Source organism: Salvia miltiorrhiza, chromosome 7 (genome assembly GCF_028751815.1).
Source record: "Salvia miltiorrhiza cultivar Shanhuang (shh) chromosome 7, IMPLAD_Smil_shh, whole genome shotgun sequence".
NCBI classification, from domain to species: domain Eukaryota; kingdom Viridiplantae; phylum Streptophyta; class Magnoliopsida; order Lamiales; family Lamiaceae; genus Salvia; species Salvia miltiorrhiza.
In genome coordinates this window covers 59336213-59354437 of record NC_080393.1, presented here as the reverse complement: position 1 = coordinate 59354437, position 18225 = coordinate 59336213, and the positions used below count along the sequence as shown (strand labels likewise).

At 40.1% G+C, this 18225-nt stretch overlaps 1 protein-coding gene across 15 annotated transcripts in view; it reads right to left on the bottom strand.

Annotated features, from left to right (window-relative positions):
• Positions 1–18213, bottom strand: part of LOC130995214 (uncharacterized) — a 31994-nt gene extending 13781 nt beyond the window's left edge. For 8 of the 15 annotated variants that reach the window (XM_057920398.1, XM_057920404.1, XM_057920397.1 and 5 more), the window contains exon 1: positions 17955–18210. The gene's annotated coding sequence lies outside the window, so the exon portion shown is untranslated. Of the gene's footprint in view, positions 1–17954 lie in introns of all 15 variants that reach the window. The other 7 variants (XM_057920408.1, XM_057920407.1, XM_057920409.1 and 4 more) reach the window with 4 other exon arrangements.
• Positions 18214–18225: the final 12 nt, after the last annotated feature.

Sequence of the window (18225 nt, the reverse complement as noted above, 5' to 3'; positions counted from 1 at the left end):
TGGACCGCCGGAGAAGGTGGAACCGACCGGATTTTGAGGGGCGCCGAACGAGCAGGCTGGAGAGGAAGGGGCGAACAGCTCCTTGAGAGAGAGAGGAGAGTGAGACGGCAAGGTGTGCCGCCCTCTGCCAGGCACGGCCGCGCCGGCAGCGGCGGCGACGCCCGCCTCGGCTGGAGGCGGATCGAAAGAGAGAGAGAACCGAAGGGAGCGGCTCCAACAGAGAGAAAGAAAGAGAACAGAGATGGGGAGGAAACGTGAGGTAGAAAGAGGAGGGGCTCAGCCGAATTTGGAAGGAAAAGGGGGAAGAGAATTGGGTGTTGGGCCATTACATTGGGCTCGAATTTTTTTTATATTTGGGCTCGATTTTTTTAATTTTGGGCTTGAGTTATTGTTTGGGCCGAATTTGAGCTTGTTTATTTTAAGGAAATTGGGCTTTTCCTTTTTATTTATTGTGGGCCGAATTATTTTAAGCTGGGCTTGATGTTATTTTTAATGACTTGGGCTTCACATCTAAATTATGAATTGGGCCTCTGATTTTATTTATATGGGCCGATTTTAATTACTGATTGGGCCTCTGAATTTATTTATATGGGCCTTTGATTAATTTATTTCAGTTGGGCCTTGGTTAATTTATTTCGTTGGGCCTCGTTTGATTAATTTAAGGGTTTGGGCTTGGTTTAATTTATTTATGTGGGCCTCATAATTTTAATTATTTGGGCTTTCTTTTATTTAAGTTTGGGCCTTCCCTAATTTAATTGTTTTGGGCCTCATCTTTTAATTGTTTTGGGCTCCCCTTATAATTCATAAATTGGGCCTTTATCTATATTATTTGGGCCGAATTATTTGAGCTTGGGTTTGTTTTATTCTAAAGGAAATGAGCTTCCAATTTAATTGATTGGGCTTTCACTTAAATTCGAATTGGGCCAGTCTTTTATTTAAATGGCCATTCCCATTATTTCTATTGGGCTTGAATTATTTTAAAGATTGGGCTGATGCTTATTTTACGATGGGCTATTATTCTAATCTCATTTATATTTCAGCTGGGCTGAGTTTTATTTAATTTTAAGCTCAGAATAATTCATTCTATTCTTGGGCTAATTTTAAATTATGGACTGAAATTTTATTTAGTTGGACCTTACATGATTTATTTATTTGAGCCCAACTATTTATTATTTAATCATTTGGGCCAAGAATGATTTAATTACTAAGCCCAATGAATTATTTTTAATTGGACCTTTCATTTTAGCTATCCAGGCCCATTTCTGCTTAATTAATTATTGAGCTACCTTATGTTGAGCCTTTTAATTATTCGAACTCATAATATTTCAAATTCTCATTATTAAGCCCGGATAATTATGAGTTTATAAAGCGAATAAGCTGAAGTATTTAATTATTTTCTATCGACTACGAGGAGCGGGATTTATTTAATCGACGGATTAGAACACCCTGAAGAGAACGGATTAATTTTAGTTAATTATCCGGAACCATGAGACGAGACTTAGCTTTTGTTTAAATCCGATAACCTGGATTAACAATAGAAATTCCCTGATTATTATTTCAGAATAATAATTCATGCATAAGGATCATGCATAGTTAAATACACATTCTCATTTGAGGATTTTTATTCGAGCAAATATCTTATATATGTACATATATTCTCGTAATAATGGTCAAGGGCGAGATTGACAATCTATTGAGGAGCTTCTGTACCACAAAAAGTTTCTAACAGGTGGGCATTACTTTCATATATATCAAATGAGTTTAAATATTACGTTCAAGCAAGTTATTTCATGACTAAATTAATTGAAGTTATTTCAAATATTGTCTTGCCATAAAATATTTAAATTTCAGTATGATATCTATCTGATGTGACTTTTATCATGCAATCGAATTCGGGTCCTGAGCAGTTGATAGCTATCCTGCCAGGACTAGTGTACACCAGTGACCGTGAGTCATCTAGCGGGTTGGCCGGTCAAGTGACCGTGAGAGGTGGCCACCTCTCCGGCACACAGTTCCAGATATGATAGATTACAGAACTTAGACTGCAGTCGAACTTTAAGAATCACAAATGAATTTAGTAAGCTTGGGCCTTTTAGCGAAAAACTCCCTTGCTGTACTGTTTATGATGGCATGACAATTTACAGTTTTGAAGCATGTATTTTTATATTTAGGCATACGTGCCCACTGAGTACTTTTGTACTCAAGCCCTGCATATATTTCTAAATGTGCAGGTTGAGCAGCTGCAGATGGTGATGAAGTGATGAGCGGGATTCTTTTGTCTTATTATGTATTAATGAACTCTAGGGTTACATGTCTTCATACATGTAATCAGAATCATATTCCGCTGCGTACTCAGAAGTTTTATGTTTATTTGGCTAAGTGAGAGATATCTGAACTTACTAGTTATTTGAGTTTATACAACTAAACTTCTGTTATATTATAAATATCCCTTTTGTTAAATGATGAAATGTGATCCTTCCTTGTTTGATTATCCCCTTTCTACCCCGCTTCTAATTTCCCTCCATTAGTCACGATTTCCCCGGCTTAATTATCCTTAATTAGGTCTGGTCGTGACAATTTTTCTATTATTATTTCTTGAGTCGTGATTTTATTCCGGCTTGTGAAGAATTAAATCTACGATATTAATTTAGATATTATTCCGTGTATTAAATCTAGCACGCCATGCTCCCTCAGCCACTCTATTCTCACCCGTGCTTAGTTTTTATTTCACTCTTACGTAGTCAACAAAATTGCTGCAAAGCAAATCTCAGTATTCAACAAAGCAAATCTCAGTTTTCAACAGCAAATCTCATTTTTTTTTCAAAGATACAGATACAGCCGCAGCAAATCTTATTTGTTCAGGCGCAGCCGATTTTCACTCACAAAAATTCCACAGTCATAGATTTCATTGTCGCAGAGACCCATCTATAAATTCATCCAAACACTTCAGCTCTAAAACAAGCAAATTCTTAAACGCAGAGTTTTCTTTTGACAAGATTCGGTGAAGGTATTACACGCAACTTTCTTCCTTTTCATACATAGCATTATCCAGAAATTCAACATGAATGAGATCACATATGATTTTGTTTACAGTTTACAGAATTTGTATACGCATCAAAGCTTTCACAAGAAATCAGAATTAGAATTTGTATCTCACTAGGAATACAGAAAACCAAGTTTTCATTTCAAAATCAAGTCTTTACAGTTGAGTTTTCTGAAAATTATTCAAATTTACGAACCTATCGTGAGTGATAAAACGAGAGAGAAAGGATGGTGGATTGTCGGAGCTCTGCGACTCACGGCGACGGCGGCTCCGGGAGAGGCGGCTGCCGGGCTCTTGCTGCCAACAGCAGCGGCCGGCGGCGGCGCTCCTCCAACGAGCCACTGACCACCGGACGAGCCTGCAGCAACTCCAGGCCGCGACTCCGGCGAAGCAGCTGCAGTCGGCGGCGACTCCGGGCAAGCCAACGGCGGCGGGAGCTCCGAGCGAGACGAACGGCTGAAGGCCAGATCCGTCGACCTCAGGCGAAGAAGCAACAACTCCAGGCGGCGGCGACTTCACTGGCAACTGCCGGCGGAGCAGCGCGGCGGCGCGACGCCAGAATCAAGAACGAGAGCGAGAGAGGGATGAGATGGGTGTGTGCGTTTTTTTTGTGTGTGTGCGTGAGTTGGTGAGGAAAAATGAGAGAGATAGATAGATAGAGAGAGAGAAAGAATGTTACTTTAATATAGAGGGAGAGAGAGAACCGATTTTTTAAAAAAAAAAAGAGAGATAGATAGATAGAGAGAGAGAAAGAATGTTACTTTAATATAGAGGGAGAGAGAGAACCGATTTTTATAAAAAAAAAAGAGAGATAGATAGATAGAGAGAGAGAAAGAATGTTACTTTAATATAGAGGGAGAGAGAGAACCGATTTTTATAAAAAAAAAAAAGAGAGAGAGATTCGGTTTTAAAGATAAGAGAGAGAGAAATAGTGTTCTGCTTTAATAAAAAAAAAAGGGAGAGAACCGATAATTTAGAGAGAGAGAGGAGAATTGTCGGTAGTGAGAGAACCGAGAGTGAAGACTTATGGGGAGAATTTTTGGACTCTTTTATTGGGCCTAGTTTATTTTATTGGGCCGGAGATTAATTCATTGGGCCATCTTTTTATTTCTATCTGGGCCGAATTTATTTAATGTTCTTGGGCTGGAATTTATTTAATTCTATTGGGCCTGTTTCAGATTTGTTTAGTTCAGCCCAGCTGTTAATTCGTCATTTGGGCCGATTAAAGTGTCTATTGGACTAAGATTAATTCTTTCCAGTCCACATTAATTATTATTTGGACTCCTATTATTTATTAATAATGGGTCTCGAATTTATATTACTTGGGCTCCTACGTTTTAAATTGATTAAGTCCAAATGAAATTTATTTATTTAACCCAATAAGAATTATTATTTTAGGCTTCTTTATTAATCCTAATTATTTTTAATTAGTGATTAATATTAAAATTTACTAATTTTTTTAAGGGTGATGATGAGCTCACTTATTGGGCTTCATGATTTTATTATCTTGGGCCTCATTTGTTGGGCTCTAGAATTTAATTGATGTTGGGCCTAATATTATTAATGCACTGGGCTTCGAATTTGTTCATTTGGGCTCGAATTAAATTCCCTTTTGGGCCTTGATTATTTTATTTTAATTGGGCCTTCATAATTATTCTACTAAGTTTAATTAGAGAAGATTTTAAGACTTACTAATTATTAATTAGTAAGTGAATTAGATTATTTTTAAGATGAGTAGATTATTAAAGATTAATAATCCGACCTCATAAGACGAGCTTTAATTCCTTAAATAGGATTAGCATCTCATAATTTAATTAAAGGAATATGAGTCATGCATAATCATTTCACGCATCCTCATTTATTGAGATTTTTCGAGAATTAGAATCTTATTTTATTTTCTCGGATTAAAGGTCAAGCACCAGAGTTAGAGCTAAACCGTGAGTCTGCTATTCAGGTGGGCTTTCTATGTATAAACTAAAATTATATATTAGAATTGCTAAGACTTTATGCTTATGAATTTAAATGATATTGTCAATGCCTAAATGCTTTATGTTTTATTATTAATTGCCTATCTGATGTTAATCGAATTCAGATTCTGGATGGGACCGCAAATCCCTTCGGAGTTAGTGTACACCTTGTGATCGTGAGTCATCTAGCGGGTTGGCCGATCATAGTGTCCGTAGAGGGAGGCCTCCCTCTCGGCACGAGTTACTGATATGGTGATTAATGATATAAAATACCTGCGCGGGTTATTGATGAAAGAAATGATATTATGTTTGGTAAATACGAGTCTTTAAAGGAAAACCCTCGTATCTTACTACTGTTGAAAGGCTTGACAATAAAATATTATGCATATATGTAAATTTCGGCAAGTGTCCACTAAGTACTTTTGTACTTAGCCCTGCATGTATTTTTAAATATGCAGGTTGAGCTATGAACGAGGATGTAGTGTGCAAGCGGAGCTTTTGTCAATTTAGGACGAGAACCTCAGAGTGGAGTATATGTCTTCATACATATACTCAAGTTATTGTTATTCCGCTGCGAACACTGATTATGTTAAGATATTATGTCATTTGTCAAACAATATGTATTATTTAATAATGTACTAAAACCATTGAGTACCCGTTTTGGGATAATATTATGTACGGTCCCTTGTGGTCTTCATTGATATCTAGATATTTCGATTGATTTCTTTATACAAGTCGAGTCATCAAGAAAACGAATATGCCCTTTCTAAATCCCGCTCCTAAATTCCCTCCCTTAGTCGCGATTTTCCCGAATTTGCTATCCTTAGCAAGTGCGGTCGTGACAGAATGGTATCAGAGCATTTCTTTTGCTCTGAGTACTACTCATTCCTTCTAAGTTGAGTCTAGATTAAGTAAGTAAATACACTTTGAACTAGTTGACAAAAGCTTGGCACTACATCTCGTCACGCTCAACGGAGGTTATGGTAAGTACTTTCAAGTTTTAATTAAGTTAATTTCTTGAAATGTATGAAGCATGAATAAGTATGACTATGGTATGAATCACAAGAACTTAGAACTGTTAAGTTATATATGCTCACTCTCACGACGGAACATAGAAGAGAACTTAGGGAGATGCCTTAACTTTTTCTTCATGTTACGATGACAACGACAATGATGGTCGAAATAGAGAAAGAAGAATCACACGAAGGGTCGCATGATGAAACCACGAGCATGAAGATTGAGCAGCGTAACGAACGCCAATAGTACGTTGATGGCATGGGCATAGCTTAAATATTCGAGTGTTTTTCTACGATGAGATCTCGAATTAGCTTGGCTTTTTGAACTTATTTTGTTGAAACTTTTAGTGCTCGTTGCTGGATTTAAGAAAATATCATCATCACATAACAAGCCCTAAGTTCGGTAAACAACGACACTAGAACTATATGATAGTCGAATTGGTAATCTGTAATTAAGTATTAAGAACCTCTATGACATGTGCTTGAATACTAGATTTAGACGATGTTGTGATATCTAGATTTCACGAGTTATGATTTTCGAACCGATTCCTGATTGCCAAGTATAGATGTTTGGAACCATATCGTTTTAGTTACTTGTCACGTTTTACTTTGAGTTGATGATAGAACTTCTTTCGTTAGATGGCGAGGACTGTTTTCACCCGACGACGACCACTGCCCCCATGGGCTAGTCCAGAGGAGGTCGAGCGGTCCTACCGCACCTATGCTCCATGTCACGGGGATAACCTCGGACAGTTCCTCGCAAGTTTTCACAGACACTGGGTCGAGGCGAGTACACATGGAGTATCAGGGTATGACGGTATCCAGAGGTTGATCTTACTGTTACCTTCCGAGTGGCAGGGATGGGCTAGGCAGATCTCTGCCCACTACATCTTTCGCCGAGAAGATTACCACGACCTCATGGGAGACTTCCCTAGCTTTATTGCGGAGCTTCAGATCTGTTTCACTTTGTGGGGCCGCGCTCCTCTAGGGCCCTACATCCTTCCGGGAGACTACGTACAAGTGGGGACGCCTTTGCCAGCGGAGACACCCGCTACTGCCCCTGAGTCTCCGATGGCCTTGCCACGAGATTCTCCACCACGTGCCTCAGTTCTAGGGCGCCGTGGTAGGCACGATGACGAGACAGGCCCTTCTCGTCCACGGGCTCGTAGGGATTTCCCATCGCCTCCTGACTCAGCGATCCGAGCTACTGCTACTCCACCACCACTGATACCTACGATAGACGCAAGGTTTGAGGCTGCCATGGCAGATGTCGACAGGGTCATGGCCAACATGAGGGAGTTTCTAGATAAGGGCAAATACCCTATGCAAGAGGATGACGATACAGCACAGTATGGTACGATGAGGATTACTCGTCCCGAGCCCGTGCCAACTCCAGCTCCAATCAAGCCTCGTGCCACGGCCAGGATCAGCACCAGAGACGATCCGATCCGTGAGATTGTGGATGATATCTTCCGCTCAGCCCAGATCATGCAGGAGACAGGCGAGGGCCAGGGAGAGACTCTGTTACCCAGCTGGGAGCCGGGCGAGGATGAGGAGGAGGACCCCGAGGAGGATGAGGAGGAGGACCCCGAGGAGGATCCAGAAGAGGACCCCCTGGCGTCACCGAGGAGCAGTCGTACCGCGACTCAGAGTTCACAAATTTGATAGTTTTAGCTTGTGGATGTACTCCGGAAACGATGATTCGTTCCAATGACTATGATTTTATTTATGTTGTCTCTAGCTAGCATTAGTACGGAAACGTTGATCTCTAGGACGTTCCGTGAATAAGTACCCTTTTGTGATTGCTTAGCTAATAAGCCGGTACATCATAAGAAGTACTAGATAGACTTTACTTACATTTTGGGTTGACGATGTAAAAGCCCTCGATGAGGAAATATTCCATGATATATATATGACCCTAGCATGGGCTTTCTACGACGATCTCGTGTATGTTTTATGTTTCTCTACGAGTTTTATTCTTCACGAGTCAGTTAAGAATATAGTAATTTTGAATAATGTGACTTGTGCATGCAACGGTTCCTGTTAATATCTTAGTTTTGGAGTTATGATAAGTTAAATTTGACAAACAGTTCTTTATTAATTGCCTTAGAGATTCCTGTATAGAATGTATTAAAAAGGGTGTTTGTAATTTGCAGAATGCCGCCTAAACGAGGTCGCCCCCCTAGGAGAAACGTTAACAATGATGGAAATCGCGATGAAATACCTGAAGGGCGGCGAAACGACAGGGAACCTACCCCACCCCCTCCACCCCCTGCTAGAAGGACTGAAGAACTGTTTCTTCGACAGAATCCGCCCACATTCACTGGGACAGGCGACCCAGCCGAGGCCGAAGCTTGGATACGCGCCTTGGAGCGTATCTTCACTTTCCTACACTGCACAGAAGAGGAGCGACTCTCGTGTATGTCTTTCCAACTAGCCGGATCGGCTGACTTTTGGTGGGAAGCCCGCCGAAAGACTCTGACTCCCGAACAATGGGCAGCATACACTTGGGAAGACTTTAAGACGGGATTATATGATAAGTATATTCCCAAAAGCTACAGAAAGAAGAAGGAGGCTGAGTTCTATAGCCTGAAACAAGGGAAGAAGACGGTGACAGAGTATGACAGAGAGTTCTGCGATCTATCGCGTTATGCTCCGCAACAGGTGGATACTGATGAGAAAATGGCGGAGAAATTTTGTGCCGGTCTGAGGCACGAGATTCGGATGACTCTAGCTAGTCATGGTGGACTCTCATACACTGAGTCTTTGAACAGGGCACTGGACATCGAAGCTGCGATGCCAGTAGAAAGGTTGGCTCCGCCACAGACCTCAGCGCCAGCCAACCCACCTGCACGCCCTCAGAACTTTAAAGGGAAGCGCAACTGGAACGACCATAGAGGAAATGAAAACCAGACTAACAAGAGGCCATGGCAAGGAAATGCGCCGTTGGGACAATATCAGCAACAAGGACAAGGGAAGCAACAGGGTCCTGCCCCGGCTGGAGGCAGCCAAAGACAAAATGAAGTTCCCCTTTGTCCAAAATGCCACAAACCACATCGTGGTGTCTGTAAGGCTGGAACTGACAGTTGTTACACGTGTGGCCAGAAGGGCCACTACTCCTCACAATGCCCCAACAAACAGCAGGGCGCGGCAATCAGGGCCACTTATGCCCAGCCCCTGCAAGCAGTTCAAGGGCAACACCAGCCCCGCCAACAACAGCCATACCAGCAGCAATACCAATACCAGCCCCGCCAACAACAGCCATACCAGCAGCAATACCAACACAAGCACCAACAGCGCCAACAGCAACAGAGGCGGCAGCAACCATTGCCGCAGCAGGCGAGAGCCTTTGCTCTCACCCAAAACCAGCCCGAGAAAAACCAGGGAAACCTGGCAGGTATGGGCAAGCTTAAAGGTTTTTCCATAATGATTCTGTTCGATACTGGTGCCTCGCATTCTTTTATATCTGCCCCTTGCGTAGATACCGTAGAAATCGAATCAGAACGAGCTAAGTGTGCCTTAAGAATCACTACACCCTCAGGAGAAAGATCTACCACCACACATGTTTGCTCGAACGTAGAATTTGAAATAGGAGAACTTAAGATGGTAGCGAACAATCTTAATATTCTGCTCATGTGGGACGTAGATATGATCTTAGGAATGGACTGGCTAGCTGAGAATCACGCCACCATCCTTTGTAGTGAACGAAAAATTTCTCTTCGACCACCTGGAAAGGAACCGACGGAATTTCACGGCATAGGTATGAAGAAAAGAGTACCAGTGATATCCGCATTACAAGCCAGAAAAGAGATGATGAAGGAAGGAAGCACAGCTTATCTCGTCTACCTAAACGGGGAAGCTAGTGAAGACAAGAAAGTGGAAGATGTGGCAATAGTACGAGACTTTCCAGAAGTTTTTCCTGAAATATTGCCAGGACTACCTCCAGACAGGCAACTAGATTTCACCATTGATCTAGAACCTGGATCTGCCCCAGTATCAAAGGCACCGTACAGGATGGCCCCAAAGGAACTACAAGAATTAAAGGTGCAACTACAGGAACTCTTGGACTTGGGTTTCATCAGACCCAGTGTCTCGCCTTGGGGAGCGCCTGTACTCTTTGTCAAGAAGAAAGATGGAACCATGAGAATGTGCATCGATTATCGAGAGTTGAACAAACTGACGCTTAAAAACAAATACCCTCTTCCAAGGATAGATGATTTGTTCGATCAACTCAAAGGAGCCAGTGTATTCTCAAAAATAGATTTAAGGTCTGGTTATCATCAACTGAAGATCAGACCAGAGGATATATCTAAGACCGCTTTCCGCACAAGATATGGTCACTATGAATTCATTGTCATGCCATTTGGTCTAACCAATGCACCGGCAGTATTCATGGACCTCATGAATCGAGTTTTCCATCCATACTTAGACAAATTTGTCTTAGTGTTTATAGATGATATCCTCATCTATTCTAAGAATGACCAAGAGCATGAAAATCATTTAAGAATCATCCTGGAGACATTAAAGACGGAGAAGTTGTTCGCCAAATTCAGCAAGTGCGAATTTTGGTTGAAAGAAGTAATGTTTCTAGGGCACATCGTATCAGCAGATGGAATCAAGGTGGACCCCGCCAAGGTGCAAGCCGTGCGCGAGTGGAAATCACCAACCACACCTAATGAAATCTGGAGTTTCTTAGGTTTGGCGGGATACTACCAGAGATTCATCGAAGGATTCTCTAAAATAGCGAGACCAATGACGCAATTACTCCGCAAAGGAATCAAGTATAAATGGGACGAAGTGTGTGAAGCCAGCTTCCAAGAGCTGAAGAGGAAATTGACAACTGCGCCAGTGCTAGCAGTTCCAGCAGCCGATAAAGAATACGTGATCTTCACAGACGCGTCCAAAAATGGGCTAGGTTGTGTGTTGATGCAAGAAGGGAAGGTCATCGCCTACGCCTCGCGACAACTAAGGCCACATGAATTGAACTACCCCACTCATGATCTGGAACTGGCAGCAATTGTGCACGCTTTGAAAATTTGGAGACACCATCTATACGGAGTTAGATGTGAAATCTTCACTGATCACAAAAGTCTTAAGTATTTTTTCGAGCAGAAAGACTTGAACATGAGACACAGAAGATGGCTCGAGCTCGTGAAGGATTACGATTGCGGTATCAACTACCACCCGGGAAAAGCTAATGTAGTAGCTGATGCTTTAAGTCGTAAAACTCAATCCGAGTTAGGACTTCTTCTCACTCAAGAGGACACGCTTGTAAGGGATTTTGACAAATTGAAGATAGAAGTGGTTCAGCCACCGGCAACGACAAGAGCAATTATTGCAACTCTGGTAGCCGTCCCAGACCTCAGAGAAAGGATCGTCAGTGCCCAGAGAACGGATGAGAGCTTGGAAAAAATTCGTCTCAAGATCCGAACAGGCACGCCAGGAGGCTACCAAGAGGCAACGGATAACGCAGTTCTTTTTGAAAGAAGATTGTGTGTTCCCCATAACGAGGAACTCAGAAACGAGATCATGAGTGAAGCTCATGACACGCCCTATACCGCTCATCCCGGGAGTACCAAAATGTACCAAGATCTAAAACAGAAGTTTTGGTGGGACGGGATGAAACGAGATATAGCCTCGTTTGTAGAGCGTTGCCTTGCATGCCAGCAAGTGAAAGCTTTACATCAACGACCATATGGGAAATTGCAGCCATTGGAAATCCCAGAATGGAAGTGGGAACACATAGCGATGGATTTCGTGACGGGTCTACCCAAGACAAATAGGGGCAACACAGCTATTTGGGTAATAGTAGACCGTCTCACAAAGAGCGCTCATTTTATACCGATTCCAATTACCCATGGATCGGAGAAACTAGCCCAACTGTACATTCGTGAGATTGTACGGCTACATGGAATACCAATATCCATTACTTCAGATAGAGATTCAAAATTTACTTCTAGATTTTGGATCAGTTTGCAGAAAGAGTTGGGAACGAGATTAAACTTTAGCACCGCCTTTCACCCTCAAACAGATGGACAATCAGAAAGGACAATTCAGACCCTTGAAGATATGTTGAGGACAGTGGTGCTAGACCGAGGAGGAAGTTGGGAATCAGTGATGCCATTGATCGAATTCGCCTACAACAATAGTTACCAGGCAACCATTGATATGGCACCTTATGAAGCGCTGTATGGAAGGAAGTGTAGATCACCACTTTACTGGGATGAAGTGGGTGAAAGAAAGATCCTTGGGCCAGATGCAGTAAGCGAGATGATTGAGACCATCCGCCAGATTAGAGCAAGAATTAAAGAGGCCCAGGACAGACAGAAGTCTTATGCTGATACCCGACGAACTGAACTACAATTTCAGATTGGAGACAAGGTTTTCCTTAAAATATCACCCTCGAAAGGGATCGTTAGATTCGGTGTTAAGGGTAAGTTGAGACCCCGTTTTGTAGGACCTTATGAGATCCTTGAAAGAATAGGTCCCGTAGCGTATAGGTTGGCACTGCCACCTAGCTTTGGAAACGTCCACAATGTGTTCCACGTGTCACAGCTGAGACGGTACGTGTTTGACCCCAAACACGTGATTCACCAAGATGAAATGATTCTTAACCCAGACTTGACGTACGAAGAAAAACCTGAAGCCATTTTGGACCGAAAGGTGCAAGAGTTGAGGAATAAATCAATCGCGTCAGTCAAAATACTGTGGAGACACCATGGACCGGAAGAAGCAACGTGGGAACTTGAGGACCAAATGAAAGAAAAATACCCAGAACTTTTCACATAGGTATGCAAATTTCGGGACGAAATTTTTGTTAAGAGGGGTAGTATGTAACAACCCGCTCTTTTATTATATTTAAATCCGGTAATACGATAATTATTATTTCATCTTTCAGTAAATCAAGCCCAGTAATTATTTATGATTTAAATTCAGCTTATGACACTGGATTATATTCAATTAAGCAGGATTATTATTTTATTACCAAGTCAGTAGTTTCGCGTAAATAAAACCGCGATGAAAATTATTGAGTAAGCCAATAATTATTTATTTCAGATTCATAACTGACTTAGTTAAGTCATGTTATTTATTAATCACAATAGAATTATTTTTCTATTATTATTTCTTGAGTCGTGATTTTATTCCGGCTTGTGAAGAATTAAATCTACGATATTAATTTAGATATTATTCTGTGTATTAAATCTAGCACGCCATGCTCCCTCAGCCACTCTATTCTCACCCGTGCTTAGTTTTTATTTCACTCTTACGTAGTCAACAAAATTGCTGCAAAGCAAATCTCAGTATTCAACAAAGCAAATCTCAGTTTTCAACAGCAAATCTCATTTTTTTTTCAAAGATACAGATACAGCCGCAGCAAATCTTATTTGTTCAGGCGCAGCCGATTTTCACTCACAAAAATTCCACAGTCATAGATTTCATTGTCGCAGAGACCCATCTATAAATTCATCCAAACACTTCAGCTCTAAAACAAGCAAATTCTTAAATGCAGAGTTTTCTTTTGACAAGATTCGGTGAAGGTATTACACGCAACTTTCTTCCTTTTCATACATAGCATTATCCATAAATTCAACATGAATGAGATCACATATGATTTTGTTTACAGTTTACAGAATTTGTATACGCATCAAAGCTTTCACAAGAAATCAGAATTAGAATTTGTATCTCACTAGGAATACAGAAAACCAAGTTTTCATTTCAAAATCAAGTCTTTACAGTTGAGTTTTCTGAAAATTATTCAAATTTACGAACCTATCGTGAGTGATAAAACGAGAGAGAAAGGATGGTGGATTGTCGGAGCTCTGCGACTCACGGCGACGGCGGCTCCGGGAGAGGCGGCTGCCGGGCTCTTGCTGCCAACAGCAGCGGCCGGCGGCGGCGCTCCTCCAGCGAGCCACTGACCACCGGACGAGCCTGCAGCAACTCCAGGCCGCGACTCCGGCGAAGCAGCTGCAGTCGGCGGCGACTCCGGGCAAGCCAACGGCGGCGGGAGCTCCGAGCGAGACGAACGGCTGAAGGCCAGATCCGTCGACCTCAGGCGAAGAAGCAACAACTCCAGGCGGCGGCGACTTCACTGGCAACTGCCGGCGGAGCAGCGCGGCGGCGCGACGCCAGAATCAAGAACGAGAGCGAGAGAGGGATGAGATGGGTGTGTGCGTTTTTTTTGTGTGTGTGCGTGAGTTGGTGAGGAAAAATGAGAGAGATAGATAGATAGAGAGAGAGAAAGAATGTTACTTTAATATAGAGGGAGAGAGAGAACCGATTTTTATAAAAAAAAAAAGAGAGATAGATAGATAGAGAGAGAGAGAAAGAATGTTACTTTAATATAGAGGGAGAGAGAGAACCGATTTTTATAAAAAAAAAAGAGAGATAGATAGATAGAGAGAGAGAAAGAATGTTACTTTAATATAGAGGGAGAGAGAGAACCGATTTTTATAAAAAAAAAAAAAGAGAGAGAGATTCGGTTTTAAAGATAAGAGAGAGAGAAATAGTGTTCTGCTTTAATAAAAAAAAAAGGGAGAGAACCGATAATTTAGAGAGAGAGAGGAGAATTGTCGGTAGTGAGAGAACCGAGAGTGAAGACTTATGGGGAGAATTTTTGGACTCTTTTATTGGGCCTAGTTTATTTTATTGGGCCGGAGATTAATTCATTGGGCCATCTTTTTATTTCTATCTGGGCCGAATTTATTTAATGTTCTTGGGCTGGAATTTATTTAATTCTATTGGGCTTGTTTCAGATTTGTTTAGTTCAGCCCAGCTGTTAATTCGTCATTTGGGCCGATTAAAGTGTCTATTGGACTAAGATTAATTCTTTCCAGTCCACATTAACTATTATTTGGACTCATATTATTTATTAATAATGGGTCTCGAATTTATATTACTTGGGCTCCTACGTTTTAAATTGATTAAGTCCAAATGAAATTTATTTATTTAACCCAATAAGAATTATTATTTTAGGCTTCTTTATTAATCCTAATTATTTTTAATTAGTGATTAATATTAAAATTTACTAATTTTTTTAAGGGTGATGATGAGCTCACTTATTGGGCTTCATGATTTTATTATCTTGGGCCTCATTTGTTGGGCTCTAGAATTTAATTGATGTTGGGCCTAATATTATTAATGCACTGGGCTTCGAATTTGTTCATTTGGGCTCGAATTAAATTCCCTTTTGGGCCTTGATTATTTTATTTTAATTGGGCCTTCATAATTATTCTACTAAGTTTAATTAGAGAAGATTTTAAGACTTACTAATTATTAATTAGTAAGTGAATTAGATTATTTTTAAGATGAGTAGATTATTAAAGATTAATAATCCGACCTCATAAGACGAGCTTTAATTCCTTAAATAGGATTAGCATCTCATAATTTAATTAAAGGAATATGAGTCATGCATAATCATTTCACGCATCCTCATTTATTGAGATTTTTCGAGAATTAGAATCTTATTTTATTTTCTCGGATTAAAGGTCAAGCACCAGAGTTAGAGCTAAACCGTGAGTCTGCTATTCAGGTGGGCTTTCTATGTATAAACTAAAATTATATATTAGAATTGCTAAGACTTTATGCTTATGAATTTAAATGATATTGTCAATGCCTAAATGCTTTATGTTTTATTATTAATTGCCTATCTGATGTTAATCGAATTCGGATTCTGGATGGGACCGCAAATCCCTTCGGAGTTAGTGTACACCTTGTGATCGTGAGTCATCTAGCGGGTTGGCCGATCATAGTGTCCGTAGAGGGAGGCCTCCCTCTCGGCACGAGTTACTGATATGGTGATTAATGATATAAAATACCTGCGCGGGTTATTGATGAAAGAAATGATATTATGTTTGGTAAATACGAGTCTTTAAAGGAAAACCCTCGTATCTTACTACTGTTGAAAGGCTTGACAATAAAATATTATGCATATATGTAAATTTCGGCAAGTGTCCACTAAGTACTTTTGTACTTAGCCCTGCATGTATTTTTAAATATGCAGGTTGAGCTATGATCGAGGATGTAGTGTGCAAGCGGAGCTTTTGTCAATTTAGGACGAGAACCTCAGAGTGGAGTATATGTCTTCATACATATACTCAAGTTATTGTTATTCCGCTGCGAACACTGATTATGTTAAGATATTATGTCATTTGTCAAACAATATGTATTATTTAATAATGTACTAAAACCATTGAGTACCCGTTTTGGGATAATATTATGTACGGTCCCCTTGTGGTCTTCATTGATATCTAGATATTTCGATTGATTTCTTTATACAAGGCGAGTCATCAAGAAAACGAATATGCCCTTTCTAAATCCCGCTCCTAAATTCCCTCCCTTAGTCGCGATTTTCCCGAATTTGCTATCCTTAGCAAGTGCGGTCGTGACATTTAATGATGAAGGTCTTGATAGTATACATTTAATTCTCAAGAACTATAGTTCTATATTTATGATGGTGCATTAGTTCATAATATGTGGGTGTGTTGGAAAAAATGGTGTTTCATAGGCAAGCTCAAGTTCTTTATACTTTTTAACATTGAGCCTGAAAACTAATACATTTTAGTTTACAGGGATTTGAACACATAAGAGAGAAAATCCATGTTGTGGAGATTTACTCAAGTACCAGACAATACTCACTACTCTTGAAGAAGTGATTGTCAATAAACGAGCATGTGACTGAGAATAATTTAGAAAAAATAGAATGAATATTTAAATTACACACACGAGAAAACAAAATAAATCATATTAATACTATTCTATATAAAAATTAGTCCATGACAAAAAATGAATGTAAAAGTTTAATCAAAATCCTACTTATTTACTGTATTTAAATTTAAATTTTCAAATAAGACACAACAAAAATAAATCGAAATTCAAATTAGTTTGAAAGAAAAATGCATTGAAGCTTGCCTAAAAATCATAATGTTATTCTAAATATATGGCATCGTAAAAAAAATAAAGCTAAACGAAACCATCTCATAAAATTGCTCTTTTTTATATATTTCATATTTTGAAGTTGTTGCATTATATCTTCATCAGTGACAATAATATACTACAAGATTAGTGAAATATCAATATATGTAGAGGCCTCAAAATAAAATAAAAGTAACCTAACTTACATATAGAATAGAACAATTAATACTGACTATACATAATTATATTAAATCAGTTATATTCAATTAATCAATTAAAACTCTAGCCCATTCCTCCAATCATATTTCATTACCATCACCTGCACTGATGAGCAAGCCCAACCATATTATCAATTAAAAATAGAGCCCTAGTCAAAATCCACACAATTAATATACTCCATCTGCGTTCTCTCTTATGCACACTTGCACCAACAATTTCCTCTCTCTACCTTGTAACTCTTTCTCTTTATCGCTACTCTCTCTCACACCTTCATCTCTCTCTTTACTTCACATTTGCAATAAAGAGTAAATCTCAACCCCAAATCCCTCTTCTTCCCCTTTTTTCTTAATTTCCAATGAATAACCAGAAAACACAGCTTGTTCTCTCGTAGACCTCACTGTCGTTCCCCATCGTCGACCCACTCTTCTCACCTCGGCCCGACTATTAGCAGCTAAGAAAGCTGCTGCTGATGCCGATGCCGACGCCGCCCAGTACTCTCAACGCAGACAACGACACAAGAAACTGAACCACAACTCAGCTAAAGCTGATGCCGACGCCGAGAGCGGCAAGTACTCTCAATGCAGACAACGACACAAGATACTCAGCCACAAGTCAGCTAAAACTCAGCCAAGACTCTCTATTCCTGATCGGCGCCCTCAAAGCAAACAACAAAGCAAGAAATCCAACCACAAGACTCTAATTCGATTGTGTTATGCTGAGCTCTGTTTTTTGTAAAAATTCTAGGGTTATTTAAAAAATTAATGATAAAAAGCAGGGTGCAAAAATCAAACTCACCTCCTTGCTTTGTTGATGTAGTGGATTTGTCTAGTGTGATTTTTTTTGGATTATGATCGGATTCACCGGGCAAAGATTGACAGGAAATCTCTTTCTTTTTTTGTTGCGAACTGTAAACATAGAAAGTGAAAAAGAAAAATCTGCAGAGCAGTTATAGATGAAACAGATATTTTTATTTTTGTAAAAACCCACAAATGAAACAAAAATTACAAAAATACCATAGGCACTATTTTTTCTACAGTACTATTCCTATCAATAGTAGTCAAGTTCT